This window comes from Sorex fumeus, unplaced genomic scaffold (genome assembly GCF_029834395.1).
Source record: "Sorex fumeus unplaced genomic scaffold, SorFum_2.1 ptg000044l, whole genome shotgun sequence".
Classification (NCBI taxonomy): domain Eukaryota; kingdom Metazoa; phylum Chordata; class Mammalia; order Eulipotyphla; family Soricidae; genus Sorex; species Sorex fumeus.
Genome location: NW_026606101.1, coordinates 69,240,690 through 69,268,602, shown reverse-complemented (window position 1 = coordinate 69,268,602; position 27,913 = coordinate 69,240,690). Strand labels below are relative to the sequence as shown.

Below are 27,913 nucleotides of genomic sequence, written 5' to 3'. Positions count from 1 at the left end.
GATGCATTTCTGCAGCTGCCAGCTGCCACCCCCAGGTCTGTGTTGATTTGGCACAGCTACCCTGAGAAGTGCAGAGTGTAGGGTTTTTTGCACTAAAAATTCTTAAAAGCTGGCAGCCACTCTTTGAGCCTTTTGTTCATTGAAATCTGTCACAGGAGAAAATGTCACCCTGGGAAGAGCCTGGAATGGGCATGCTTGGGAAGACTCTGGGTCCTCCTGGAGGTCTGGCTTTTGGCACACCCCTCTATTGGCCCTCCATCACAATGGGCATTCGGTGGTCTTGGAGCCATGTGGGTGTCTACCTCTAAGCACAGTGCAGAAATGTGGTTCATGATGTGGCCTGTAAGAGATCACATTTTCTTACACAGAATTCCAGTGGCTCTTCCATCTTTCCCTGATCCTGGGCAGGCACTTGAACTCCAAAAGCTTACAACATGACACGCATTGTAATGGTAATATGACTACCATTAATGGAAAATAATTCTTTTAAGAGTACAGAATCAGTAATCCCGGACCATGGAATAAGATGCTTGGAAGCCAAATGGAAGACAGACCCGAGACTCTGTGTCTATTATAAGTCAGTGAACTGTATTCAGGGAGGATTACATGTTTTTGAGTCTTTAGAAATTGCCTCTCAAGCCAGGGGAATGAATCAAATCTCCATCAAAAAAATAACAAATAAATAAAATTAACTGCCTTCAAAATAGTAAATATGCTGTTTCTATACATTTCCAAACAAACATATTTTGATTAAGTCATTAATGTCACTTTATAGCTCTTTCTCCCTCTCCCTCAGTCTTGCTGAAGGATTTAACATCAAGCAATTCAACAGTGACAGCTGGCGAGAAATCAGCTTTGAGATTTCTCATTAAAAGTAATGCTGTGTTAGTAGCCAAATACTTGGAAATGTGAAATGTTAAAATTTAATGGTGTGGAAAAGGCTTAGTCTAACTTTACACATTGTACAATCTTTGTGGAAGTTGGCAGAAAATACCAACTTGGAGTGGAATGACCCAAAGTCAATGTCCCCCAAACAGTAGTTTACCAAAATAGGCATCCATCAAGTTATGATACCTAATGTGATTTGCTTTGTGTGGTTTTCGGAACCTCAGATCGGTTCTCACACTTGCACAAGTAAAGTCACTGCTTTATTTGGTCTCTGATTCTTCAAACCCCATACACTCACCATTATTGGCCTTGAAGCCGAATAGACTGATTCATGGAGTTAGTTTATCTTCCCAATGTTGTTTTCAGGAATGTAATGCCCAATGTCTTCAATCACTGCATTGGACTAGGCACCTAGAAAGTTCATTTCTCTGGGAGAAATTGCAGGAAATAAAGTTTCATTGTATTTTTTTAGATGGGGAACAAAAATATGAGAACTCATATCCAATGTAATCAAAGCTGCCCATTTGCATGTTGGGCAAGTAATTACGTTCTTTATCTCCTGAACTTAAATCACTTCCGGAAAACCCCCAACACCTGTGACAATGAAACTCTGTAACTACACAAATTGTTCGATGGGTCCCTTTTGCTGACTTTAATACTTTAATATGCAGCCTCCATACTGCATTGAAATTAAGAGGTGGGAAGAAAGAAAGCACCAGGCCTGGGTTTTTGGCCCTGCCCCCCTGCATTTATTTCTTTTCTAGAAATAAAGTGGGCACAGGAGTGGGAGCAACACAGTTTAATGTCTCAATCTGAATAATTTGTAATGTTTTACCCAAATGTTTCCTATCATTATGCCTTATCTCCTCAACTTGCTGGCTATTTGTTCAAGGCATAGAGAAAGCACTAAAGGCTTAGTTGCTGTGGTTTGTATGGCAACAATGGTTGTCACAAGAGAAACAGTATCCTTCAACTAAGGCCAGGAAAAGAAACCCCTCAGCAATAAATCAGAAAGTCCAAACCAAGTGTTTGGGATACCTTTGTGTGTGTGTGTGTGTGTGTTTATGTATGTATACTGTTGTTGTTTAGGGGGTCATACTTGGTAGTACACAGCACTTACTCCTGACTCAGCACTCATGGATAACTCCTGAAGGAGCTCAGGGGTTTGTATGTAGAACAGGGATCAAACCCAGTTGGCTGCAAGTAAATACCTTACCCCTGTACTATCTATCCAGACCAACATCTCCAGTTTAAAGATGGGTGGAGAGATAAAAGGATGATGAGCTTAGAAACAGAGAGAAAACAGTACCCCAGTGCTTTACTTCCTAAGCTTGGAGAAGCACCCAAACCCTCTGAGGTCGGCATCCTCATGTATAACTGGACAGTAATAAAGAAAAGTTATTCTATTAGCAAATGTACTTAAGGCCTCTGGCACAGCATCGGCACTCTGAAAGATGAACTCATCTGAAGAGATAATCCTATCAAACTGTATAATTGTTGGGGCAAGTTTTGGGAGGAGTCAGAGCTCAGTGGCACAAAGGTCTTGTCTCAAAGATGAAAAACTCAAAGCAGGGCTAGAGTGATAGTACAACAGTACAGTGGGTAGGGTATTTGCCTTGCACACGGCTGATCTGGGTTCAATCCCTGGCATCCCCTAAGGTCCCCTGAGCACCTCCAGGAGTAATTTCTGAGGGCAGAGCCAGGACTAATCCCTGAGCATAGCCAGGTGTGACCCAAGGAAAAAAAGAAAAGAAAAACATCAAGGCTCGGAATGAAGTTGAACGTCAAACCAGGCACTAACTAGTCTACCCAGGGTTCACAGCAAGGCAAGGGTGTAACTCCAATAACTTCCTCACGGACAGCAGGTCTTTCAGCCCCTACTGACAGTCTTTCTCACTCCACGGGTCTCCAACAAAAACATTCGAATCCAAGAGGCTGAAAAAGTGTCCTTTCTTCTCTGTAAGTCTTCCCCCATCTTCCACCCCTCACAGAACAGCTCACTGGTTCGGCCAAGAGACCACAGATTTCTCAAGTGAGTAGATAAGTAATCAAGATCTGAGGACCACTACCCAACATCCAAGTTCTGAGGATCTGCATAGTGGGCTGGATGGAGCCTCACCTTCATGGAAGCATGTGACCCATGAATGGTCCTTTGTAGAGCCATGATGTAGAACAGTGTTCTTCAACCTTTCCACACCTATAGATGGCACACTGATCCATGGACCAGTAGACCAGTATTTTTAAACCTTTCTGAAACCACAGACCCACACCATCTGTGGACCCTTGGTTGAGGACCACTAAAGTAGAAGCCTGTTCCACAGCCAAATCTCATCAGTAGCTTCTCTGCATAGGTGGCCCAGTCATTCATAAAGGATCAGAGCAGCAGGAAAAAGGCCCTGTCCCAGGCCCCTCCCCTCTCCTCCCACGAGTGACCCATCTGACTCTGTCTGCTTCCAACTACAACAGTGATTGCACATGGCAAATGCTCTTGGGAATGGAAGAGGCTCAAAGGCTTGGCTATAGACTAAATTCTCAAAAACTTTCCAGTGGGAAAATAAGAAACTTGTTAGAACATGATTAGCATGCACCAGCCCAGGCTTGAGAGGGAAGGAAGACGGAGTCAGAACCAGCATTAGTTATGCAGAGCTCTGTCTAGGGAGCTGGGGACCATTGGACAAGAGATGGGAAAATGAGATTTGGGGGAGCAGCGAGGTGGGAGGAACTGGAAAGCTAGCTGTGAAACTGAAACAAAACTTTGAAGTCATTTGGTAAAATCAAATTACTTCCCTTTAGAATCTTTTCTCAGCCAAAGGTGACATTGTATGTCTAAGACTCTGCCCACAGTCCTTAGGTTCCTCCTCTACCCTGTGCGCTTCCTGTCCTAGGAGGGCAGTTTGACACAACCACACGGCCAACCATGGGAAACAAGAGCCCACTGAAGATGATAAAGAGGGGCCCACTCACGAGTGTGGGTGTGAGCTTGCAGTTCAGTTACCTCTCCATCCTGAAGCCAATTTTCAGAGCTTGGCAGAGCAGGGAAACAGAACACTGAAGAGACACAGATGTTCACACTAATATGGCCCCTCACCCCCACAGGAGGTGTCCTTCAGCACACTTTTTCCTTAAGAGCAGAGATTTTAAGGTCATGTGACATAGTCCCAAGGACTCTGCACCCTTTTTAAGAACTGGGGGACTTCACAGCTATCAGCCTTCATGCTATCAGCATGAATACTATCAGCCTTCATGCCCAGACCTGATGCCAAATACCATGCCTGACCCAATACTACCCTCATGCTCACTCACTGACCAATCAGGAGAAAAATTAGTGGTAACAGACTGTTGGTTCCTCCAGCTCTCACTTCCTGGTCCTGGACTTCCTGGGCTGGGAAATAACATTACACCACAATCCTGATGACAGATAGGCAAGCAGATAAAATTGGAAACAAGTTCCAGTTGTAGATGTGTGATTTGAGGGCATCAGAGTCTCCGGTCAAGTATCCTGGGGTAGCTAAATAAGTGACAGGAGAGTACGAGGACCCAAAAGAAAGACATGGCCACTCAACAAGGCAGCTTAGACTCTGTACTCCCCTATGTAGTGACTTGGGAACATGCAGAACAAAAGGCCATGCTGCAGCTCACTTATTCCACCACTCCCTGGATACTTCCCACCCCCACCCTGCATGACAGTTCCTAAATCCAGACACCCTTCCACTATGAGAAAGAGCAATTCAATCAGCAAGAGATGGAGAGACTCAGCTCATAAAATAGTTGGGAACATCTCTTGGGGGTTGAGGATTCCGAGTCTATGGGTCTCATGCAGGCAATAAAATATGCTGACATTTCTCTCCTTTATCTTGGGGTCCACTGAAGTCACATCTAAACCTCAGATGATCACTCACGGTTCTCCTGGTCTTAATGAGAACTCTTATCAGTCCCAGATATGGTGGATGCTTGAGATATTACAACAATATTCATGCAAGGAGGAAATCGTGTTCAAGAGTCTCCAAAAATTGTCACTTTCCAAATTCAAAGGGATTTTCCTGACAGTATAACCCGGGGGCATGGACACTGGGTGGGGTGGGCTTTTGTCTACCTTTCCAATGATGGCCCTCCATTGCTGCTGCCCTTTGCAAAGATGTTAGTACTGCACAGCACTCTTGCCTCAGAGTTTAGGAACATCTGTTGCATTTTTTTCTTAATTAAAAAGAGTTTGGAGTGTTTCTTCCCTCCAGAGGTTCCCACATCATTTGAAATAAAAATTCATTTCCCTGAATACACAGAATTGATACTAATTAAAATATCTGTGAGAGTGCAAGAATTCAGCCAGCTCCAGGAAAATAGAAGGTCAGTTTTACCTTTCAAAGGGCATATAGAGAAATCAAAATACTCTTAATTCAATTTCATAGGTTCTGTCGAGTTTGAAGAGAACTTCCAGGTTCTTTAGGAAAGTATGAGAAAGGACACAGGTTCTGAGGTCAGACCAGACCAGACAGGATGAAGGGGGAAGTGGCTCTTCCAAAGTCTGTGACCTAGAGATACCCCTGCTTCCCCCAGTTAAGGAGTTAAGGAGAAAGGACCAGGTATGACTCCCCGATTTATAGAACAGGAGTTTCTGCTTGCCTTTTCTGTGGGCATATACGTGGGATCATAAATATTTGTGATAGAAAACAGTGACAGAGTAGAGTTGGCTTTCTTCCAAATGAACCTCAAGTTCTTAGACATGAGACCCTCCCCAAGGTTCCCCCCACCAGGGCAAGATTCCAACCCCTTGACCACCCCCATACTCTGTCCCCTGGTTCTCAAAAAAGCTGGACATGCGTTACTTTTATTTACACTTTGCTCTTATTATTTATTGGATTTTGAATAAAACTCACTTTATTGAGTTGTCCTTGTCTTCCGATGCTATTACTGGTGTCTGAGAGATAGCCTTGGCATGCTAATGGTATATATTTTAATACACAATGAAGCGAATACAGACAGACCTGTAAATCAATGATGTTTGCCCTGAACCGTTCAAATGCATTTGCACGCTGTTCCAGGAGACACTTCTCCAGGGAGAGTTGGAGTGGCAGACAGCCATGGTTTCTTCACACCCCACCTTCTAGATGCTCGTGTGGGGGCTGGGGAGACAACACAGAGTTTAGGGCACAGGCAGCTAATCCAGCTTCCATCCCTGGCATCATGTGGTCTCCCAAGCTCTGCCAGTTATGGGCCCAGAGGTGCCTCAGACACTACAGGGCTGAGTAGTGCTGCATCCTCAAGCCCTAGCACTGAATTTGTCAGCTCAGTTGGTCAAACACCATGGGAAGCGGCCCCTGGTTCATTGCTTAGGAGGTCTCCTCAAATAAAAAATCGGGCAGATGGTGAGAAAGAACCTTCCCTACCCTCTGCCAGTCCTCTGTCTCGATAGCAGTAAATCTCAACATCCAAGAAGATGAAACGTGGATGGTCCAGAGGGGACATGGGGGCCTGAATCCACACCTCAGGGTGAGAAAGAAGAAGGAAAGTGGGCAGGGGGAATGGGGGAGGTTAGAAGAGACTCAGAAAGGGACAGGAGGTAGGTGCAGGGTGCAGAATGGCCACCTGGGGCTGGTGGACCTGCTGCCACTGTTCCATGATCCAACTCCCATGGACTTAACTTTGGAGATGCTTGCCTGGACCTATTCGGTTTTCAACTTCACCCCAAGCAACTCTATCTGTGTCACTCATCCTCGAGGACAGGACAGGCCCACATGCCCCTCCAGCTTTGCTCCCAGTCCTTGTTTCCCAGGTCAGAGAGGCTCATGGAACCTCTGCTAGGAGGGCACCCACCACTGTGACAGAAATTGGAAACTCCCTCTGCTGATGAATAACTGCAATGGGGCTAGGGCGGGAGCCAGATACAGAAATCTCCAGATAATGAGGGTCACAGTCAACCTGAGGCTATCACAAAGTTGCCAGGATCATGGTCTTGTCACTGTGTGCAAATATTGTGTCTCCATTACCACTGAAGTTCCCAAAGGTGCCATAACTGTGTCTCACTGCCAAACCTTATCACTGGACACTCATCTTATAGTGGTTGGCACCTGAACTGTATTGGTCCATCTGTGGAAAAGGGCTTGGTTTCTCCCCACTGATTCTGCACAGAACAAGCTGATTCATCTATAGAGGCTGGAAAGGAAAACTACCAAATGAAACCCACTTTCACCTCTCTTTCAATGCTGTGGGTGTTTAGCACCAGCTGGATTTACAGTCTTTTCTCCCTGGAGTATGTAGAAGCGTGGCATCATAGTCTCCCTGAGAACACAAGGCTGAGGTCACAGACTTTAAGAAATGCACCGAGGGACATCCTCTAAAACTGCATTCAGAATCTCTGAAGTCACATAATCCAAGGTCAACTCTGAGCCTTGTCCACAAAGAGAGAGTCAGTCTCCGAAGAGCAGGATGGTCAAAGACACATAATTCAAGGTCAGCTCTGAACCTTGTGCACAAAGAGAGAGTCAGTCCCCAAAGATCAGGAGGGTCAAAGCTGATTCTTTTTTTTAATTGGATTTGGATTCATACCCAGAAATTAGCAGGGTTACTCCTGGCTCTACACTCAAGAATAATTCCTGAAAGTGCTTGGGGGACTATATGGGATGCCAGAGATTGAATCTGGGTTGGTTGCATCCAAGGCAAAAGTCCTACCTGCTATACTATTACTCCAGCCCCCAAAGCTGATTTCTGATGGGTGCTTTAGACAACATGGCAAAGTAAACCCCCAGGAAGAACCCCATAAGATCAAGGCAGGTAGACCAGAAGGTGAGGGGGGTGTCAGAGATCAAGGCCTAGCCAGCTTACTCCATTGAGTTCAGGCTCTGCTGTCTATCAGTAGCCTCTTAGTGATAGGAAACTTCATTTCCAGGAAACTAAGATGCAGACAATGAGATTGAGAAAGGAACAAGCACCATGAAATTTTGACTATAGTTTGTCCCAGATAAATGGCTGTAAGCCAAGAAATCATCTCTCAGAGACACTGGGAGAAAACTGGGGTCACTATCTAGCTATCGAACATGCCACATTCAATATCACAGACCCTGTTATACAAGTATTGTCAGTGTCCCAAGTATCACAGAGCTGCTGGGGGAGGAGCCGGGGGTTGTGGGAGTCCTGGAAGGGGGCCAAGTGACAGGTGCCATGAGTTCACTTCCTTTGTTTTCCTACAGGTACAATTATGTGAAGGTCAGCTCAAATGACCTTGAATGTCAGCACAAGCTTGATGGACATAAGACGGGGTGGGAGCAAGGAATGGGGACTCAGCTGGATTCTAGATTAAAGATAAAAGACACCCGGGAAAGCATATCTCCCCCCAACAAGTTACAGCCTGTCCATGTGTCACATAAAAGTCAACCTTGATGTGTGTGTTCGGCACGAGAATAAAGGAGACTCCGGATTATAAACTGTGTCTGGAGCCCATTGTCTGGCCATTATCGGGACAAATCCCATTCTCCGATAATGGACATCTGTTAAATCTTCACTGTTAATAGAAAACATTGCCTGTGGGACAGAGACTTTTATGATACCACTGTCTCTTCTGTGATAAAAATGTGCTAAATCTTATTTTAACCAAGTGATTGTGTTTGCATCTGGTTTTCTTAGGAGGGAAAGAAATAATAGGCCCCCAAAGAATTCAACGTGGTGGAGATGCATTGCATAGAGAAAGGGCTGATAAGATATCAAATGCCCCCTGCTCTCAGCCATTCCTCCAGTCCGTGAATGCCAATGAACCCAAACTCCTAATATGCACATATCCAATACCCACAGGGATATGGACTGACTCCTCCTTCGGCCTCTGACCTTCATACCTAACAGAGAGAAAACAGACATGTCTCAGCCCTAGTGTGCTGGTTATCAAGTGTCCGAGATGTGACTGCATCTTCCAGTCTGTTCTGCCACATGCTGCAGTCTTGAATTCCTGCTCATGCTACAACTTACTTCAAACTCACCTCCTCCAAGAAGCCTTCGGTGATATTCCTCTCCTACCTCAGCCTGGGTTAAGTGCCTCTTTGGGGGGAACCTCTGAACAGAACCATAACCTCTCAACTTATTTTCTCAGGTCTTTATTCCCTACATGTTTGTTTTCTTTGCTTGACTATAAAAGTCCATGTTTCATTTGAAAGTACATTTTCGAGAATCACCTTCACTCTTTATCAGAAACACATCAACCCAGCTCAAGGACGACTGGGAAGAGGAAGTCCTTGAGGCAGAGAGGAACAGATAGAACATCAAAGAATGATTCTGGGAAAGAGGAGAATGGATGGTGTCCAACACCAAGAAACTGCTAAAGGGGTAGAGGATATTACAAACTAATCCAGAGTCTTAAGATATACATTTATGAAGAGGTGGACATGACTTCTACCCTTGGTCCCAGGATTAGCCCATTTGCCTGACCCTTGCCACAGTCTTCCCTGGACTCTGTCCTAATCTCAGTGATCTGTTCCCTAATTCTGGTGAAACTGAGTCCACATTACAATCCTCCTTTGGCCTCTGACCCTCATACCTAACAGAGAGAAAGCAGACATGTCTCAGCCCTGGTGTGCTGTTTCTGAGCAGAAACTGAGCAGAAACTGTTTCTGAGCAGCCCTGGTGTGCTGTTTCTGGTTGCAGAAACAGGATTCTCCCCACCCCCACCCCACACACACACACTCACACACACTCCCTGTCTCAAGCAGAAGCTGAAATCTCCCTGCATCCATGTTTAGAATCTTCAACCCTCCCGGATGTTGCCCAAGGATCTGGGTTCAAATCCAGATGCTGTCACTTGCTACTGAGAAATCTTAGGTCAGTTACAGATTTCTCAAAACCTCCGTTATCAGTGTGAAATGGATGTGATTACAGGGCCAATCTTCCCAGGCAGTTCTGAAGGGTAAATAGGACAAAGGCTACAACATTCCCTGAACTGCGTTCCATATAAGACAGACTCTCTGTCCCTGGGGTCTGTGAGAAAGAGCATGAGAGCAATGCCTCGAGCCCAGCAATGACACACATTTTTCAAGAAAATGAGAAAGCCCAGCTCCAGAAATACATACTGTAAGGTACACTGTGATTTTTAGGAAAACTGTAGAAATATATATTAGTGCTAGTTTATAAACCCTTAGGAAAGAACAAAGTAATCGCAAGGCACTATTAATGACAGATGATAAACCAGGCAAACCTTAATTCTTTCATGGATTGAAGGTCAGGGGTGTGCCTTAATAAGAACAATTAACAGCAAACATTTAGATCACATTTACTATGCCTTGGAAACCATTCTAAGCAGACCCGATGTATCACTATATCAATTCATCCACAGGTAAGTCCTGTGAGGAAGGTGCTCTCAGTATCCTCAGTTTACAGATGAGGCCAGTGAGACATCGGAGCTTGAGTAAGATTACACACCTCCAGAAAGCATCAGAACTGGGGTCTGAATTGAAGAGGCCAGTTTTAGAGCCCAGCTCCATGCATTATCCTGAGCTCAGAGTGCACATCACCTCTCTGTTTACTCTTCCCATTGCAGACATTGCTAATCGATCCCAGCGTTCACCACCACATTCACAAAGACAGACAATATTTCCCTCAAAACAGGCCTTCTAAGGGACCACACCTGATTTGTTAGCCTTGCCCCATCAGAGGAAACCCTTTGATCATTTCTACCATAGACATAAGATATCAAAATGTCCGTGAGGTATAGCCCCTCAGCAAAGTTTATAACAACAGAATTAAACAGGAAATCTTAAGCTGAGTGACTGAACACACGGGAACATTGCATACTTTTCAGTGAGGTGCCTGAGAAGTTTGCAGGGATTTCTAGGGTTTACCCCAAATGTCCATGCCTGTCACGCTAGGAAGCATCATTACGGAGGCCCAGAGCAAAGGGCTAAAACACAGAATGTGATGGGCGTGAAACTGTGAGATCATAGCTAAAAGTTGTCCTGAGGCTGCATTTCCGGGACCCAGTCATGGACCTTGAGGTAAGTTGTCCCCCAGATATTTGGATTTTTGTGGAACGAACCAACTTGTTCCTCCTTGTTTCTGAGTAAGGGGGTTTGAGGAGTGTAGGGCTGTGAGCAGGAGACAGGCAGCAAAGTCCCAGTGTAACCCATCGACTGCTGTCACAGCCCTGCCTACTGCCTACATCAAGGAAAGGAAACGGATCTAATGCTGGTGGAAAGTGTGTCTGGAGGAGCTGGGGAGACTCTCCAGTTGCTGGCAGGAAAAGGTTCCTTGTGCAAACAGGGGAACAAAATGCTCCAACTCCCCATTTTTCTTTCTGCACAACAATGCGATAGCAATGACACCCATCTGTTTGTTGATTTCTTTTCTAAGGCAGGAAATGAGGTGTCTACAGAGACCCAGGATGAATAATGCATAACATTGGCAAGCAAAATCAACCCTCAATTAACTGAACTGGTGGAGGGAGGTGCTGCAGGAATCCAAAATCTGGCAACCCAAGGAAACTCTGACTTCTCGTTGGAAACATGGAAGAGATCAGGACCCAGAGACTCAGTCACACATACAAACATGTGGATTACATGCGCCGTGCCTTGGTCAGAATCACAGAGGGAGATCTGTGCAAATGTGCGTGCATGCGCATGCGTACACACACACACATACACACATACTCCTTTACACACATACACACATACTCCTTTACACACATACTAGTTGAATGCCAACTTAAAGAACAAGGCTTCTTGGGAAATATTGAACATTCCCTTTCCATAAAAGCAGGTGAGGATGGTAAAGAGTGTTTCTTAGAAATGATGGAAATTTCTGGAATTCAAGTATCCAAAGACAGCATTTCCCTTAGCCTAGAATTTTTCTTTCTGGACACTTGCTCAGGTTCAGTAAGTCTTAACCTACATCAGTGCTCCCTGCCTCATAACATACAAAGGAGAGCCTTCCACTAGGGCTTCCAGAGCTGAGGAATCAGGAAGGACCAGAATAAGCAGCCCTACCTCCCAGCTGCAAACATCTGCAACTCCAGGTCTGGGTCTGACAGACACTGGCTCCTGAAGGATGCTCTATTTTGTCAGGCCACTTGAACATGCAGAAAGCCATCTCCATCCACATCCACCTCTACCCACTCCCCCAGATCTCACCAGAGCTCACACCATTGGTTAAGGGTCTCTCTGAATGGGAGACCCATATTCCCTGCCCCTGCCTGGCACTCAGGCCTCTTCCTGGGTGGAAGGGAAAGGAGAATACATTTATTACTGAGATATGTTCACTATGTTTATTTCTGGGATATGTTCAGGGCCTTTAGGTCACACCCTCGACACAAACTGGGTCCTGTAGGGCTTAACTGGCCATGGGGAAGGTACCAAGCACAGCAGACACACGCCACCACCTCGAGGTCAAAACTTTCACTCCTTGGGGTACCAGGCAGCACATTGAGAAGTCCCCTCCCCCACTACATCAGAAAAATCTATTGCTTCTCTGGGGTCCAAGCCTTCTCTCACCCATCTCTGGTTTATGTCATCTGAAAATATCGTAAGTAACAGCCAGTCACCTCTGGTACTTATTGAATAGAGGCAGAGGATCAAAGGGACAGGGCAGATGCTCTCTTTTTTTATTTAAACAAAGGAGGGTAAGCTCTTCAGAAAAGATCACTGTGCTTAGGATGTGTTGGGTGCTAATGGTCCACAGGCCCCCAAGGCAGCCTTGGACAGAGACCAGAGGGGCACCATGTTGAAAGCCCTTGGTCTGGAAACAAACTCTTCATGCTCCTCTCAAACCAGACACCAGACTCTGTCTCTAGGGAAGACAGAGGCACCAGGAGGAGGAATTTGTAGGGCCACCCACCAGCACCTGGGGCTGCAATGTAGAAATTCAATCACTTCCTCTCCAAATTCTCTACTAAATAAAAGAAGTGTCTCTGCCTCATGTCGCAGTTTGCATTTTTCAGCCTGATCCACGGGGAAAGCGCTGGCAGGGAATCTTTATCTATTTTCAGGTGTTTAGCTTATCCTGCAGAATACCAATAATGGACGAGCAAAATGGGGAGCCTCAGCCTTGATGCCCAGAGAAAACTCCTCAAAACCTAAGGGTGTCCACGGAGCCACCTAAACCTCCCCATGCTCCAAGTGACCATCTTGACTTCACCTTTCATATGGAGTGGAGTCTTGTGGGATCTGCCTTGAGGATGGAAATATGCAGAGGGACAGATGCCATTAGCATAGAAATGTCCCCAAGAAATGTCCCCTTTCTTGCAGAGATACACCACTTTCTCCCAATCCTTCCACCTGCCTCCCTACTATCATCCACAGAAGCACCTTCCCAGCGAGGGATCCATTTCCCACAAAGATCTGAAATGTCTGAGCCCCTGGAGGATCTCTGCAAGTTGTCCAGCATGGAGCTGAACATGAGGAGTTCAGCTACCCATGACCACCTCTGCCTAAGCAACGTGTCCCCACACAGAGTGGGACTAAAATGCATGCTTGAGTCAAGAAACGTGATCGTTATCACTAACCCTCCTTTAGAGATGAAGAAAAAGGTTCCGAGAATTGAGTGGCCCATGACACATGTGACAGCCATGACTCCACACCTCCCGCATTATATCACTTGATCCTTATAAGACTCTCAAGGTTGCCTCGTGGTACTGTATGGCCTCAGAGAGAGTTCCAGCTCTGAAGAATGCATTTAATTTAAGGATGTCTACACAGGTAGCTTCATCCCTGGGGGGAGAGGGGGTAAGAGGAGACACAGCCAGGAAGCTGAGGGTGGGGGTGTAGATTCATTAACACCTTGGACAGTGTTGGAAGCCAGAGTTGGAGAGGAAGCTGTTAGACCAGAGGGCACTAGTCTGGATGTAATAAAGATCCTGGACCAAGGAAAGAATGGTGAACTGGATAAGCAAACCCAGACAAAACCCTAGTAGAAAAGGTTGTATATCTCGAAGGGAAGGTCTAGGCAGGGTCTCCCCAGTGCAATCTTGGAACACATGCTTCTGGCTCAGAGGTTTAGAGATGGAGCACACACCACTTCTGAAATCCTGAATGTTATTCAGAAGACAAAGACTCATGTTCACTTTTAGGATAAGCATTCTGTCATGAGCAAGTGCCATAAGTGATACAAGGTGATGGCAGAGTCTTCTGCCATCAGAACAGCAAGATCCCCACCTGGTCAGGGAGGGGAAGAAGGTTCCAAAAGGTTCCTAGGTGCTAATACCCTCTACTGCCTGTCAGGAGACACTCAGAAGCTATGGGAATGGAGTGTATGGACCTTGGCTTCACTCAGTCTGTGCAACCTGAGTCTACATGCATTAACTATTTTGTTCTGAGAACCCTCATTTGTAATCTGTGAATGAAACGTTCTTAGCAGAGGCAAGAGAGATAGTACAGTGGGTCGGGCATTTGCCTAGCATGCAGCCAATCAAGTTTTACTCCCCAGAACCCTATGTGGTTCCCTAAGCCCTTCCAGAAGTGATAACTAAGTACTGAGCCAGGAGTAAGCCCAAAACTAAACCAAAAATAAATAAAAAGGGAAGATAAAAGAAAAACGAAAGGGAATGGCCCTTAGCACTGAATCGCAAAATGTAATGTATCTATCTGAACACATCTGCCACAAAGGAGGCCTATATTAATTTCTTCTTGCCAAATAATCCAGAATTCAATCAAACCCTTGTGTACCAGGCTATTCAAAAGCTAAACATAAAACCTAATACATTCTTCCTCTTTCTTTCTTTTGAAAAACAACTATATCAAACTCTTTTTTGGAAGAAAGCAATCTACAGATGCTCAGTCTTCCTTCCCTCACACTAATAATTCTCCAACATCCGTAAGAGCTGAGACTCCCACCTTTACTTGGTTACTTTCATACCTTTATTGTGATCTTTGAGAAGAGGGAATGTCTGTATTTTTATACACTTGAGGCTGCTCCTTAAAATCCTGAGACGAATGTAATTGTTGCCAATCAACAGATTTAAAAAACCACACATACACACCCTGCATAGCTCTTTCTGGGCCTGTGGCCGAGAGGCCATTGAACTGTGTGACTATAATCAAGGATGAAACAGCCAGATGGTGGTCGCATCAGCAAACTGGCCATTGCCAAGTAGACCTTTACAAAAGCGTGCACCGTGCCTGTGGGGTGTCATCACTGCCCTGGGGAAGAAGGTGCACTTGTCCTGTTTCCCAGCTAAAGATAGCAGTCGGTGATCACTGACAACAGAGAAGAGGTAGCACCGGGATTCAGACACGCGTCAAGGCTCAGGCTCTGTCTCCTCGTATCCTTGCACCACTCTGCCTCCTGAGTGTAACATTCATTTCTCGGTTCATTCCAAAGATTCCCCCCAAACCGACTTGCCATCAACCCAAGATGGCTGTGCTGTCCACCTAAACGTTGGATTTCTTCCCAAATTCACATTCGCTCCAATTCATAAACACAAAAGCATCGAGTTCATAACCAGTTCAATAAAAACCAACCCAGAAATAAGCGATTGCATTTATTACCACGGCTCTGCTAATACTATTGATTTTCTTTTTCTGCCGCGCTGTTTCCCTCGGCTTTCCTCTCCTTCTGGACCACAGGCGGCGGGAAAGCTCGCCATTAGCCATGCCGACAGCACTAATAGATCACCAGGCTGTCACCCTCACCCTCTTTTGTGAGTGAGCATAATAATTCCAGGCTGTGGCGGTGCTTTGCACCTATCAGTCATCAGGGCCCCCCGTTGGAGACAATAGACTCATTACGCGGCTCCTCAGACACACTGCTGTCGGCGCCCAGTCCCGGATTGAAAGTCACCTTTAATTCTCTAACGTTTCGTGCGGTCGATAGCATCACACTTTGCGTTGACGTTGCTGGCCCAAATCTGGCTCAGTTCTGCCCCAGCCGGCTTCTCTCAAGCACCCGGGTGAGGCCAGGCAGGGGCCCACTCTGGTGGCTACTCCCTGTTCTTCAGTACACCGGGCAAACTGTGGGAGAGAGTCCACTGGCCTGGCATCTGCCTGGTTCAGGGGCAGAGCAAGGGGCTTCAAAGCTGCTTCTCTATGGGCCCGGAGGAGGGGGAGGGGTAGAGCTCAGAGGGGCTAGAGAAGAGGCCCAGGCCACATACCCAGAGGGACCATTGCTCTCTCTGCTTTCCTTCTCCTCCCTTCTTCTCTCATCACCCCTGACCTCCCAACCTCCCACCTGCAATCAAGCTCCTCGGTGAAGCCTATGTTGGGTCATTTTCCCACCTATTCCAGCATCTTCTCTGGCAGATTCATTTCCCTCCCATTCCTCCCACTTTCCCTGAGATCGAACCACTCACTCTAATTGTCATCAGCAGCTCTGGGTTGGATTCCAGAGGTGTGTTCATATAAATCTTCAAACAGCTCCAACCCAGCCAGGCGGCCGGGCAGCCAGGGCCTAGGGAAGGGGACAGGGGGTGGGCAAGAGACAGGATGAAAGAAGACAAGAAGGAAGGTCTCTGGGGGCCACAAGGGAAGAGTATTTTAGGGTGGAGGCCTTTCTGACAAGAAGGTTTGGGGTGTTTTGTTCCCTTCTTAGTAGTGGGGAGGCTGACAAAACCTTACTTGCAGGTGCCACAGGGTCTGTAGGGACCCCCCCCCCCCCCTCCCCGTAGTGTTGAGCTGCACCAGCCATGAACAGAACCAGATCCCAGGCTGGAGACAATGCCTCACACCTCCCTGATATATGAACACTGCAGCAGAGCATCAACAGAAACCCTGGCAGCACACATAGACCCCAGAGGAGGCCAGATGCCAGGGGAGAAGGCATGGCAGGTGCTGGCGGCCCTGAGAAGTCCCCTGTGCAGCGGTGCCCCATGATAAGAAACCGCCAGGAATGGCAGGACCAGAGCAGAACAGGCATTGTGGGCCAGAGTAGAATGGGGCAGGGCCCCGTGGCAAAAAAAAAAAAAAAAAAAGGAGCACTTACAGGTTTGCAAAAGACCTACTGGTCATGGCCAGGCCCAGAATAGGAGAACTCTAAACCAGCTCCAGCTGTGGCATAGAATGCTCTGCTCAGAATATTCTTCTTTTTTATTTTATTTTGCTTTTTGTGTCACACCCAGCATTGCTCAGGGGTTACTCCTGGGTCTGCACTCAGGTATTACTCCTTGGAGTACCATATGGGATGCTGGAGATTGAACCTGGGTCGGCTGCATGCAAGGCAAATGCCCTTCTTGCTGTACTGTTGCTCCAGCCCCACTGCTCAGAATATTCTTTGCCGGAGATGATTTGTTTTGTGTATTTGGTTTTCAGCCCACCTATGACAGTGGTACAAGCATCCCTGAGTTCAGATTCACTCTCCACAGTGCTGGGGGATGAGATGTCACCGGGGACCAAACCGGAGTGGGGCTTCAGCACATACAAAGACATATACTCCACTTCTGAGCTCTCGGCTGGCTCTGTCTGTTTCTTCTGACTTTCCCAAGCTTTCCATTTCCTGGAGAGAATCTGGCCTTTACCACTCAGCTTAAAACAAGTTGCCCTTCTTTCCAAGGCAAGCTGTAAGCCATAGAATCTCAATGTAAAAGGAAAATAAGTAATTGTTATAAATTCCTAAAAAGAAGTAAAAACCGCTCCAATGTCTATCAGCTGAAGAAGGAATACGTGAAAAATGGCACAGCCACAGAATGGAATATTGCTTAGTAATAAAAATGAGTTTGTCCATGCTAAAAGAAATTAACTTGCCCCTGCAAGTTTTGAGGTGGAAATACAATTCCAGCTCTGAAGAGTCAAGAGTAGAGAAGAAGGGGATCCCTAACAGTGATAAATCATAGTTGGGTGCAAAGCACTATCCTGTAAGCCAACTACCTGCAAGCTGGAAGCTGGGAACTGATAGGATGCGAAAACCAAGGTCTCTACTCACTCTTCCAGGTGTCCTCGGCCAAGCCCAGGAGGCCAGGGAGAACTATAAAAGTAAAGAAAAGAATTCTCACTGCACAGGCTAAGTGCCAGATAAATCACGCCAGCACTCACTGCGGCAGAGCTCTCCGCGGCAAAAGCGGAGCTGGTCATTGGGGCAGACTGCAGAGAGAAGCTAACCTGGCAGGGGCAGGCACTGAACTGTGCCCACATGCCCGGGTTCCTGGTGCTTCCGAGGGCAGGGCTGTTCCTCTGCTCTGTGCATAGAGTGTCCCGTGCCTACAGAAGGGCTTGGCACTCAATATTTACTAAGTGAGTGTGTGGAATGGCATTCACTGAGTTCAATGCTGCATGGAGCCTAAACATCAAAATGGCATCGGTGCTTCCTTGACATCAACCAGCATTTAGTCCAGTAAGAGAGGCAGGAGAGGAAGCAGATGGCCTCAGCTGGACCACGGGTGCTCTCCTGAAAGCAGTGCTCAGTACATGCATCCTCACACGGCATGGAGGCATAGGTCATATGTTGGGAATGGGAACAGGAGACACCTCCCCCTGAAAGCAGAGAGAAGTGCAGTGCTAGGCGAATACTCACGGGTATTGCCAATCCAACGCACTGAAGAGAAGGGTCTGCCTTTTGACCCAATATATCTTCTAGGACTTTATTCCAGGGTTATAACGATCACCAACATGCATGTCAAATTATCATGAAGGTTGTTGATGTAGGGGCCATTTCTAAAAGCCCAACAAATGCAATGTTGTTACCATACATGGTGGTCCGACCATGCCATGAAAGTGGAAGGTAGCTGTTAGCTATACTAGAACACATGCTGACACAGAACCATGTCTTCACTATGGAGTTATAGAAATCCTAAGATTAAAAAAATAGTGCACAGGAAGATCCATTTTACACAACGGGAAAAGTCTAAGAAAATACACTCAAGAAAGTGACAATGATCTGTTAATGCTGAAATTATGGGAGGTTTCCTTCCTTTCATTTTTCTCTCCCTTTTTAATTGTATTTAACCCAGCATAAGCACGCCTTGCTTTTGTAAGACAGTGGAAAATCTGAAGATAATTAAAAATGAATAGCTTATCCCTCATCATCCACAATCTAAACAAAACTTGCCAACTACTCTGGCCTCCAAGCTTTGTACAAACAAGTAGTGCCTCAACAGCATGTGGGGGTTTCTTCTCTGAGGACAGCCCTGCACCTGGGTCCCCCACCTGCACCCCACATGCCTGGTGCATCCCCTGGCCTACTATGGACTCAGCACTAAACTCCACTTAAAGTCTTTAGAGAATGGACCCCTGGACATTGAAATCGGTATCCCGCATCTGAACCATGTCTGCTTCCCATTTCTCCTTAAAAAATTGACCTTTTTTATGCCTTCAAGCTCAAATGATCTCATTACACAACAGAAGACTCTTGAAACTCCTAAGTTTATTTATTATTTATCAATGATCTCTGGAAAGAACATGAGCAAGAACAAACTCTTCCTTCCCTTCCTCCCCCCACCCTTCCCCCACTTCTTCCCTTCCTCCTTCCCTCCCTCTCACCACCTGAGTCATTTGATAGTAGAGACATTACCTTCCAGAAGGAAGGTGGAGAAAATGACAAATAGAACAAGTAGGAAAAGTGCGAGCCCAAGCGTGTGCAGAGTCCTGATGGTTCTCCTCCCACCTCGCTGTAGATGCTTGTGGTGGGGAGTCATAGGTGCATTGAGAGGGATGGTGCATGTGCCCACCTCCAGGGCCAGCACATACCACACCTCACTCCCATCCTTACCTCCAAGCATGTCTTGTGTTTCTCATGTGCTATGGCCCTGGCTGTTGGAAAGTGTGGAAAAAGAGCAGGGTTGCCAGAGACCGAGTCTGTCCAAAATCATGGAGCAAGTCCAGGGTATTATGTCAAAGCGGGTGCACAACGGGGAGTGGAGGGGTTAGAGAGGAAGTGCCACCCTAGGAAGGATGACATGGACTCCGCCTAGCCACCACCTCCCACTACAATGAAGTCATGTCCTTCCTGGCCAATGACAGCAACATAGCGTGGGGGTCTGGAACCACAAACTGCTTTGCCCATCCTCACAAATCCAACTCACACTCACCAGAGGCTCTGACAGAGTCTTTCGCCCCAATTTTCCATTTGTGAAATGGAGAAACAAAAGCAGGAGCAGAGACTGTTAGGAACAGTCAGGGCACAAAATGGGTCCGAGGGATAAATGGGAAGGGGTTCTGTGCCCATTTCTGGGTATTCAAGGAGAAGTTGGTCCACAACATAAACAGAAATAGCTTCCCATTTTTTGCAAGAAGCATACTTTGAAAGAATGCAGGAGTCAGAAAAGAAATCATCCCATCAACAGAAAAAAATCTGGATTCAAGGATGCAGAAAATAGACACAGCCAAACAGGTGGAGCAATGTGTACTGAGTAATGGGCATCAGCATTAAGAGAATAAAGAAAAAAAAAGAACAAAGTAAAGGGAATGGGAGAGGAGGAAAGGGGAGGGGAGGGGAGGGCCAACATTAATGAGCTAAAATATCCATTTTCCCAAACTGGAAAAAGAAAAGTAAAGTAGGGGAGTAAATTTTAAGGGAATTACTCATAAGAAAGAAAGGAAGGAAGAAAGAAAGAAAGAAAGAAAGAAAGAAAGAGAAAGAAATAAAGAGAGAGAGAGAGAGAGAGAGAGAGAGAGAGAGAGAGAGAGACTAAGCTCACGTGTAGAAAGCATAAAGACGCCAGCAGCCAGCCGGTTCTTTTATTTTCTTTTTTTTTTTGGGTTAATATAACTGTTTAATCATCAAAATTTTAAACTACATATGTTCCTTTCTTTAGAATTTCAAGCATTTAGAATTTGAAGCATCTTTTTTGTTGTTATTTTATTTATTTATTTATTTATTTTTATTATTAGTGAAACACCATGAGGTACAGTTGTAGATTTACAATTTTTTGTGCTTGGGTTTAGATTATACAATGATCAAATACCCATCCCACCACCAGTGCCCATTTTCCACCACCATGGATAATATCCCTCCCACCCCCATCCCTCCCATCCCACCCTGCATCTGTAGCAGGGCGATCCCTTGTGTTCTCTCTCTCCTTTTGGGTGTTGTGGTCTGCAAAAGAGGCTCTGAGTGGCAAACATGTTCAGTCCATAGTCTACTTTCAACATGCATCTTCCCTCCTGGGAGGATCCTCCAAACATCCTTTATTTGGTGCTCCCTTCTCTATCTGAGCTGCCCTTTCCCCTAGAATGCCTGGCTGGCCTCTAAGCTATGGAGTAATACTCCTGGTGCTGATTTCAGCTATTCTTGGGTATTAATCTCATATTTTGTTACTTTATACTCCCCAGATGAATGCAATCTTTCTATGTCCATCCCTCTCTTTCTGACTCATTTTGCTTAGCATGATACTTTCCATGTTGTACCACTTGTACATAAATTTCATGACTTCATCTTTTCTAACAGCTACATAGTACTCCATTGTGTAGATGTACCAAAGATTCTTTAACCAGTCATCTGTTCTTGGGCATTCAGGTTTCTTCCAGTTTCTGGCTATTGTAAAGAGTGCTGCAATGAACAAACAAGTGCAGATGTCACTTCGACTATACATTTTTGCCTCTCTGGGATATATTCCCAGGAGTGGTATTGCTGGGTCAAATGGGAGCTCAATTTCTAATTTTTTGAGTATCATCCATATGTTTTCCAGAAAGGCTGAACCAAAGACCTCAACATCAGACCAGAAACCATAAGGTACATTGAAGACAAAGTTGGCAAAACCCTCCATGACATTGAAGCTAATGGTATCTTCAAAGATGCCACGTCACTGGCCGAGCAAGTGAAAACAGAGATAGATAAATGGGACTATCTTAAACTAAGAAGTTTCTGCACCTCAAAAGAAACAGTGACCAAAATACAAAGACAGTCTACAGAATGGGAAAGGATATTGCCGAATACACATCTGACAAGGAGTTGATATCAAGGATATACAAAATACTGGTTGAACTCCACAAAAAGAAAACATCCAACCCCATCAAAAAAATGGGGCAATGAAATGAACAGAAACTTTCTCAAAGAAGAAATCCAAATGGCAAAAAAGCACATGAGAAAATGCTCTACATCATTAATCATCAGGGAGATGCAGATCAAAACCACAATGAGATACCATCTCACACCTCAGAGACTGGCCCACATCCAAAAGAACAAAAGCAACCGATACTGGTGCAGATGTGGCGAGAAAGGGACACTCCTTCACTGCTGGTGGGAATGTCGACCAGTTCTTTTCAAAGACAGATGTGACAATCTCCCTGCCCCACCCTTTGGGATTGACCCAGGAGGAACCCACGACCAGGGCAGGATTCCCAGGGAAGGCATCTTCCAGAGTATGACTGGGGCTCTGCCCCCTGCTGCAGGATGCTAGAACTGCAGGGAACACACAAGATGTGTCCACCTATGTGCTCAGGACAAAGCAGTCCCTTGGAGCAGGTAAAGGCTGGTGAGAATTGCCAGTAGGAGGCTCCTGCTCCTGCCCGTGGAGACCATGCAAGTGGCTCCAGGGGGGTAGGGGAGAAGCCTAGCAGCCCCCATAATGAGACTTGCCTGCTAGATGGACGCAAGAGAACACCTCCCAGCGGCCACAGAGGCAGTAGGGTCCAGTGCGTCCCCGGCTTCGTGACCTGGTACAAACGACTTGACCTCTGGGAGCTTCAGTTCCCTCATCTGTCAAACGACCATCACACGCCCTCACCACGCATGAGCACTGCTGTGAGGCTCTTTGTTTTTTCCACCGCTATGAACAGTGTAATGTACCTATTTGGGCAGGGAAGCAAAGATTTGCTCCGATGAACCGACCCAGACCCTCCTTATTTGCATCTCCTGAGTGTTACTAAGTGCCAAGGGCGGCCATCTCTTCTTGCTGAGAGGAGCTGCCCGGGAAGGGACGGCTTATCAAAGTCAGGCCCAATGGACCCCCAAATGGTCTAATGTCCAGGGTGCCAGGGATGGACAGCAACACAGAGAAAAGAAACATTCCTTTTATGTAACATGCTGAAGAATCAATCCAGGAGATGTACAGCAGGTAAAGTGTTTGCCTCGTGTGCCCTCAATGCCCCAGTTCCATCCCCGGCACCTCAGACGGTCCCCCGAGCACCTCCAGGAGTGATCCCAGAGCATCCATGGGTGTGAACCCAAATCAAAAAACAAAAATAAATGTCAACACAGAAATAGATGAAACTAACTCTTAGCAGGGGTGGAGAATTTTCTTGACCAACATTTGATGGTCAAGCAGCAGATGGAAAAACACCAGAAAGGTGTCCCCTTGACCTCAGTTTTCAGGTGCAGAACTTTGGGGCTGATATTCCCTGCAGACAAGGGCAGACGCGGCCAGTCCAGGTGATCAGCCTGAGGAGAGCACAGCCCATCTGTCTCCTACACCGCGCCCGAGTGGGGCCTGCTGGCCACGGGTAGGGTGGGGGGCAGGGCAGGGGGTGGACTGAGCTTGGAGCTTGTTCATGCTGCAGGTCCAACCACCATAAATCACAGAAATGGAAAACAGGAGTGAGAAATAAAATCCTTGGCTTCCCGCGAACTGCCAGCCACTTTCTTCGGGCTGTAAATAACCACAGTTAAACCGAGCCCCCTTTGCACTTCTCGGAAGGGAAGGGCAGGAAAACATCTGATGGAAGGACTTTAAATGCTGAGATGCTCTCTGCCAACATCCGCTCTTTTGGATCTTCCGGATCTCTAAGGAGTCCCTGGGCGCCTTGTCTGCACTGACTACCTCTTGCCCTTTGGGGCCTCATATAGTGTGCCGGGTGCACCAGGAATGAGGAGCAGGGGAGGCTGGACAGAAGGAGGAGGGTGGCGCTGAGCACAGGGCTTGCCACCGAGTGTGCCAGCTCTAATATCTCCATCCTACAAGCCCTAACCCAGAAGGAGATACTACCTTCTGGTAGAAGATACTACCTCTTCTAGGTTGTATCCGTGAAAGACTTGACATCTGGAACTGTGTCCCTTCCCTGTTTTCCTCCAACAAGTCCTCTGGGAGTAGCACAGTTCACTGTACCACTGCTGGGATGTCAAAAACAAGGCCAATATAGATTCTGCATTTTTATGCGGATGCAGCCTTCTGAGAGTAAAACCGCAGGGGGAGTTGGCATCATCCCCCTTTAGCCAACACCTTGGCAAAGAGGAAAGTGAGGTAGGGAATGAGCTATCCTGGTAAATTAGGGAGGAAGTGATTTCTAACTGTGTGATCTAGGCTATCTGCCACGCCTGTGGGCAGCGGTCTAAACGCCTTAAGGGGACTTGGGGCTGGAGCAATAGTCAAGAGGGTAGAGCACCTGCCTTGCTTGTGGCTGACCCAGGTTCAATCTGTGGTATTCCATATGGTCCCCCGGGCACTGTCTGGAGTAATTTCTGAGTGCAGAGCCAGAAGTGAGCCCTGAGTACCACTGGTGTGGCCCCCAAACAAACAAAACACACCCTTAGGGGTACTCAAGGAAGTAAATATCCCATTAAAAATACTCCTGCCACATCAGTCCAGGGATAATTCGATTATATTCCATTTAACATACATTTCAGTAAGTAACAATGCTAACCTTATCTTCAAATAAACTCATGTGACTCCACAGGGTTGCCAGAGGCAGCTCATTGAAAACGGCTGTCTTTGATGAATCACAGGTTTGAGTTGCCTAAACTAACAAGCAAAGTCTAAATGTATTATTTTAATGCTGAAGGCCCATACAAGCATGTCTTCCTTTCATTACTCGACTAAAGGTATAGATTTTATATGTAAAATTGAACCTATATGAGTCTCCTGTCAAGTCAGACGCACATCACACATGTTAACATTGTTAATATCCATGTTATTGGGCTTGTCAATTTGTCTTTTATTTATGGGAGTATAAGAACTATAGACCTATGAGTCTTAGCCTTAATTTAGCAGGCCTGCATTTTCAAGAAACAGCATAATAAAAATAATTACATCTCACTGAAAGGGTTTTTGAGAATTTCTTTTTCCCTTAAATGGAATTAGTACATTACTCAGGTTTGAGAAACACTGGCACAAATGAAGCTCTAATGATGGGTATTGAGGCCATTTCCTGTTATTTTACTAACACAAACAATGTGCAATCAATCTTCTTTCCCAAGGATCTTTGTGTGTTTGAATGTTCCTGGGTGGAGGAAAGCTTCTCAAGAGAGCAGGATCAGGTCAAGGTGCAGGACTTACAATGTTCATAAATGTGGCCCAATTCAATTGCAACTTTCCTTTCCAAACTGAATGCAAAGGTCTGTTTCCACACACCCCCGACACTTTTCATATCTGTGCCGATCTGTTCATCTGACAGGTAAATTAAAAATCTATCAGACTTCCTTAAATTTGTACTTCTCTACTTGGGAGAAGAACGAATGTTTCGCCATATGCTTATTTGTTATTTTTCATTCCTTGTTGAGTGCATGTAGGCACTGTCTGTGATGTGCTTTACTGAATTTCTATCAGATTGTTCTATTATTCTCCTGATTTGTTGGCATGCTTTGCAGACAATCTCTGTCTCCTGTCATGAATGCTCTGTCTTGTTTTCATGTGTCTTTGGCTTCATCCAATTTTATTAGGTGGGTTTAAAACAAGTTTGCTTTTTAAGTCAATTATACATCAGCCCACTTTCCTTTGTAACTTTTGGTTCCCTTTAGCCTTTCTCAGACTATTGATTATTAAATATTGTATTCATTAGACTTTCTCCCATATGAGGCACAAGTAAAGCATAGTTATCACTCCCTTTTTCCAGCTATCAACATATTTATTGATGAGGCCACCCTTTGCTGTTTATTTCAAATGTCATGTTATCATAGGCTAGATGAAAGTTCTCCCAATATGTGCATCTGATTCTGCACTTTCTCCTTCTGTTACACTGAACATTTTTTATCCTGGGTCAATACCAAACTGACCTTACTATGGATTTCATAAATCACTGTGAAATTTGGTAAGACTGCTTTGCTGATATTGATCTTGTCTTAGGTTGTGTGGATATTTTTAAGTGTTTAATATTCTGTGGTAGAGCTCAGCAAACATTTTCTTTAGGAGACAGCGTCACTGAGATCTGTTGAGGGTTGATCATATAGTCTCTGTAGGAGCTGTCATCTCTGCCTTTTAGCTAGAAGGCAACTATGGGTCACAAGAGTTCCCATTCCAAGAAAACTTTATTTATAAAAACAGTAGGGGACTGGATTCGGATAAGCCATCTTTTGTCAACCTCTGTTCTGAATGAATGCTGGTATTCTAAGGAGGCGAACTGAACTTTTCCATGCTGACTCACCATCCAAGAATACATGGTGGTTGTTTTTTTCTCTTCTTCCTACTATTCAGTTTCAATTTTACTTCCTAAGAAGATTTTCAAGTTTTTTTTCTCAGAGCTGTCACATATTTCTCATTTGGTGAAGGTTGAGGCATTTCATCTGCTTTTATGTTTATTTATTATTGCACATGCCACTGTTTATTCCTGTCTACTTCTAGCCTAGCCGCTAACTGAACTCACTCATAATCTAGTCAACAGACAGATGTCTACAAGATTGTAGTGACGCCCTAAGGGGGCTAGAGATCCTGAAGATTGTATGTAACACATAGGGACAAGTACATTTTCCTGAGAAAAGTCTCGAGATGTTCCCAGGCCCCAAAGGGAAGATCTTCTGACTTAAGCAGCAAAACCCTGGGCTCTGACCTAAAGCCAACCCAGACAGACCTTGAAGCCAGCATTACAAAGGCCATGAGATGTGAGAAGTACCTCTTGCAAACTGGTCAGCAAACAGAAATGGGTACTGGCCACTCCACCAAGAACTAGACCTGTCATCAGACATTTGCCCATCCCATCAGGATAGCTCTAAAAGGCTACACGGCTGCCCATGCCAGCCCCGGAATCCACCAGTCCCAGATGGACTTAACTCCACAACTATGCATGATTCTTTGGGGAAAGAAAAACAAAGCCCTTTATGACCAAATGCATCTAAAATCCAAGCACCCAGGGATTCATTCCGTCCATCTGGATAGAAGAAGAGGCAAAGGCATAAAGTGCTCCCATATGGAACAATCCATATGGGCTGATCTACCATGTGCCAGGCATGGTGCCAAGAGCCCTTCCCCCCCCCCATGTCAGTTTGGGGAGCTTTTATTTGGAAAGGAATCCTTTGTCTATTTATAGTGGAAGAGGCATCTTATCTGCTTTTATGTTTATTTATTTACCTCTCCAGAGGTCAGAGAGTCTATCTGAATTGTCTTGATGCAGGGATCTCCTAAGTGGTGGGTCTGGAACCCAAAGTAAGTAGCTTTTGATCCTCTGTACCAAATATCAGGGTCTTCCTTTGCCAAACTGCCATGGGGTCCCACAGAGAATGGCAGAATGGCAGAGTGCCCAGACCAGACCTCAGCTTCCTCAGAACTGAATTGAGGCCACCCTGTTTTGGACCAGACTAAAATGGTCTCCTCCAGTATCAGGCTGCAAATGACCGTGCGTGTGTGCGTGTGTGCGTGTGTGCGTGTGTGCGTGTGTGCGTGTGTGTGTGCACACGCGCACGTGTGTGTGTGTGTGTGCTTTCTTCTTCTCAAGAAAGGGGCAAGATGCAACAAGCAGACCTGTTTTCTTCTCCAGTTCCATCACAAGAAAAACCACAGAGACAGCCCCTTTCTCCCAAGCAGGGGCCCTTCTTAAAGGCATTACTCACAGGAAGCCCTTGTGCCCAGAGAGGGTGATGTTGCCTGATATGCATTTAACTGTCAGACTCATGCAGCGATTGCACAGCGGGTAGGGCGTTCGCCTTACAAGCGGCCAACATGGCCGACCCGAGTTCGATTCCTCCGCCCCTCTCGGAGAGCCCGGCAAGCTACCGAGAGTATTCGGTATGCCAGACACAGTAACAACAAAGTCTCCAATGGAGACGTTACTGGGCCCGCTCGAGCAAATCGATGATCAACGGGAGGGCCTTTACCTTTTACCTTTACTCATGCAAATTGATGCTCAAATTTCCCCTTTCCACCTGACTGATGAGTCCTTGCTCAGACTCCATCATTTTCTCTTGAAAACAAGCAAAACAGACTTTCCTGGACTTTCTGGAGGTCCAAAGAAGACTGTTGATGATGCAACATACTTAACACAAAGCAAGGTGTAGAGTGGGGATTACTCCCCTAGGCTGGAGTGGCTGCACGAACCTAGAATGGGGGTGGGGAGAG

General features: G+C 45.9%; 1 protein-coding gene across 1 annotated transcript in view; it reads right to left on the bottom strand.

Annotated features, from left to right (window-relative positions):
• The window catches only part of CLSTN2 (calsyntenin 2), a 503,103-nt gene that overhangs the window by 384,933 nt on the left and 90,257 nt on the right, over positions 1–27,913 (bottom strand). The gene's annotated exons all lie outside the window — the stretch shown is intronic.